Source organism: Psammomys obesus, unplaced genomic scaffold, assembly GCF_907164565.1.
Source record: "Psammomys obesus unplaced genomic scaffold, mPsaObe1.curated_primary_1811, whole genome shotgun sequence".
Taxonomy (NCBI): Eukaryota; Metazoa; Chordata; class Mammalia; order Rodentia; family Muridae; genus Psammomys; species Psammomys obesus.
In genome coordinates, this window is record NW_026592510.1 from 15,458,539 (window position 1) to 15,462,139 (window position 3,601).

Genomic DNA, 3,601 nt, shown 5'->3' on the forward strand with positions numbered 1-3,601 from the left:
TCTTTCTTTCTTTCTTTCTTTCTTTCTTTCTTTCTTTCTTTCTTTCTTTCTTTCTTTCTTTCTTTTTTTACCAAAATTGGTTCATCTGTTGATTATCAATTACTTTTAAACTCTGCATGTTGAAAGATTTTAACTTTGTCTCAGAAATCATGGGTAGTTATTGAGACTATCTCTAAAAATTAAGTATATACCTTACCTTGGATGTCAGTGCTAAGCATGGGGCTTTAATAGAGGTGGTCCATTTCAGTCTCACTTCTGTTCCTATCTCTTATGTCTAGGATGTTGTTTTTATTTCTAGATATTTTGTTTGTTTGTTTGTTTTCTGGGCCCTTACTGTTATTTTAGCTCCAATTTCAGCTGAGTCCCAACTTCAGCATCTGCTATGTATTGTAGGGCCCTCAAAGCCTGTGCCTAGCCTTTTTTCCCATGGGTCTTCTCTGCTAGCAGTCCTAGAGTTTTGCCTTACATGAGCTCAGCTATTCAATCAAGAGTCCTAACAGCTTCTCTGCAGCTCTGTCATGTCCCTTGCCCCAGCCTCTGTTGTGTTTTCTCTAGTCTGCACAATTAGCACTTTCTGCTTTAGCTTTATTCTCCCATGCTGGCTTTAGAAAGTGTCATCAGACAAAATACTGGGTGCAAGTGGGGCCTCTCAAAGCTTATAGCCTACATCATGTATGAGCCAGAGCATGCAATGTGTCATGTAAACAAAATACAGTCTTTCTGAAAGAAGAGTCAATCCAATACTAGTTTTCCCTGGGTGCTCTTTAGAGCCAATGGGTTTGGATAGGAAAAGGTAAAGTATGGCTACCTATGGAACAGATGACCTGAGACTGGTTGGGACTGTGAGAATATTTGTCCTCGAGGCCAAGCAGCCCAACAACACAGCACTTGGTGTGTCCTGGTGCTGCTCCAAACAGGATTGAAAACATTGAGCACATTCACCCTGCAATACTGTCCTGTCATACTCCATACTTACAGATGGTTAAACTTGACAGTCAACTTGACGGATTTGGGGATGGCCCCAGAAACAAATCTCTGGACATGGCTGCCAGGGATTATCTCAATTAGATTAATTGATCCAGAAAGACCCACCCTAAATGTGGTTAACACCATTCTGTGAGGTAAGGTCCTACACTGAATAAAAAAGAGAAAGTAAGCTGAGTCTCAGCATCCATCACTTCCTAACTGTGGACACAGTGAACAGCCTATCCCTGCTCCTGTTGCCATGCTTCTCCCCCTGCCCCATGATGGACTATATTTGTTGAATTGAAGACCAAAATAAACCCTTCTTTTTTAAAGGTTGCCTTTTTCCAGGTATTTTGTCGTGAGAAGAGAAAAATAATATATAGTTGTAAACATGTGACTAATTTCACACATAAACAATAAGCTTTAGGTTCAGAGTTTGAGCCCACATGGTCATCTGACTCCAGAAACACGCCTGTACATTATTAGGGGTAGAGTATGTGAGAATACCATGCATTGCTAATCAGACAAGTCTATTCTTTCTCACTAGCACCCTAGGGCTCTCGTGAAAGCCTCTCTGTCACTCTCCCTTCTTATCTTCCCTCATTTTAGACAATTGTAACATTTTTCTTTTTCAACTTTTTCAGTGAGTTTTTATTAGTAGTTGCATCATGATTCAGGGTCCCATCATATAGCCAGGTCCCCCTTTTACTATCTGGGGAGAACAGAGGAGAGGTGGGCAGAGCCCGGTCAGATCTTCCCAGGAAATGTGCCTTCTGCTCTGCAGTCATCCTAGGCAGAGACCCCATGATACGGTGTCAGAGGGTCTTGTACACAGGGTGACACCGCTCTCACACAGAGCTATCACCCCCTCCCCCCTTTGTGGTCATTGCCTTCCTGAAGTGGTGGAAGTCCAGGTAATTCCACCAGCTGTCCTTGGTCTGGTTCTGGTTTGGGAAGCAGTGGTCAAAGAGGCGGTTTTGTAGTTCTTGATTTTGGTCTTGATATCTTCAGCCATGATGCTGACTCCTAAAGACTGCCGTGGAGCAGTATTAGTTCAACGTGACCCTTAGCAAAGATACCAATCATAACATTTTTCTAAAGATTCCCCTTGAATCCCAGGCACTACTGGGAAGTAGTTTGGTGCTTAGCTGTAACTGACACATCTGAATTCAAACCATCTTTTAATTCCTCCCTATGACTATCTGTAGAAGGAATATCTTGTATAGTGTATGTATGTAACACCTGTCAGTAATAAATCTGATGGCCTATAGCTGAGGCAGGAAATTGAAGGTGGGACATCCGGCAGGCAGAAGGGGTTCTGGGATGGAGTCAGGTGCAGAAGATACTAGCCAGTGAGATGTGAGGAGGACAGGATACATCATACCTGGGCACAGGTAACCAGGCTCATTGCAAAACATTTTTCTAAAGTAGATTAGTAAAATGGGTTATTTAAAGTTATAAGCTAGTCAGAGATGAGCCTTGGCTATATGGCCAAGGTATTTGTATAATATTTAATGAATCTCATAAGTCGTTATTCCAGGAGCGTGGGGCCAGAAGGAAAAACCTCCACTATAAATATCAATACACATGTACGAAATATTATCTGTAATCTTTCTAATAAATGACACCACTTTAGTGTGAGATCTATTGGCATAATAAAAAGAATATAGGTGTTTGTGTCAGGTCTGGAAATGTGGTACAGATATCCAGAATACAGACTGGAAAGGTTCTTCACAGTGACAGTTAGCATAGTCATGATTATCAGCAGGACAGTCATTACTGTCAAGGGCCCAGGAGTGTGAGTGTGTGGTTGGTTCTGTATGATCATTTAAAAATAAGGTAGGATAAATAAACGGCAGTTTCTGGGGGATACAAATGAGATCTGTGTATCTCTAAAGCCTGCATTATTTCAGCCACACTTATGGAAAGTTACAATTATTGTACTCTCACACTCCCTTAAACTAGTTTTCTCTTTCTTTCTTTTTTTTCTTTCTTTTTTTCTTCCTTCCTTCCTTCCTTCCTTTCTTTCTTTCTTTCTTTCTTTCTTTCTTTCTTTCTTTCTTTCTCTCTCTCTCCTTCTTTCTTTTTTTGACCACACTGGTCTTAAACTCACAAAGATCTGCCTGCTCTGCCTCCCTGACTGCTGGGATTACAGGCATGCACTTAATGCACTTGTGACATTAGCACAGCTCTCTCTTTTCATCCTTGTCTGTGCCCTCCTCCTCCTTTCTCCATCATATTCTTTCTGTTTTGGATTACTGTTCTATTCAAAAGCTGTTTAAATAGAGCATAGAAACCTTCTTTTCTTGCCTTAGAGTTCCTATCACTCATTTTGTTAGCAGTTGTCAGTAATACGGAAGGCCACAGGGCCATTTTCCACAGATTCTTCTTGGCCAGGTTCATGCTAGTAAGCCCCACGATTCTGTCAACCATCACACATACAGGAAAATTTCCATCTTCTCAAATATCACACACACAACTTTTGAAGACTCAGAGGACCACCATACATAGGCGCCTGCGTCTTTAATTTCTGTGCACTACAGTTTGGATGTAGTCTGCTCCTATTGAAGCTCATATTAAAATGTGGATGGTGATTTAGTAGTGTTGAGATTGTAGGGTCTTTAAGAGGTATGAT

The 3,601-nt window shown here is 41.2% G+C and overlaps 1 pseudogene; it reads right to left on the reverse strand.

Annotated features, from left to right (window-relative positions):
* Positions 1 to 1,713: 1,713 nt before the first annotated feature.
* LOC129681677 (cytochrome c oxidase subunit 6B1-like) lies at positions 1,714 to 1,981 on the reverse strand (annotated as a pseudogene).
* Between the last annotated feature and the right edge of the window lie 1,620 nt (positions 1,982 to 3,601).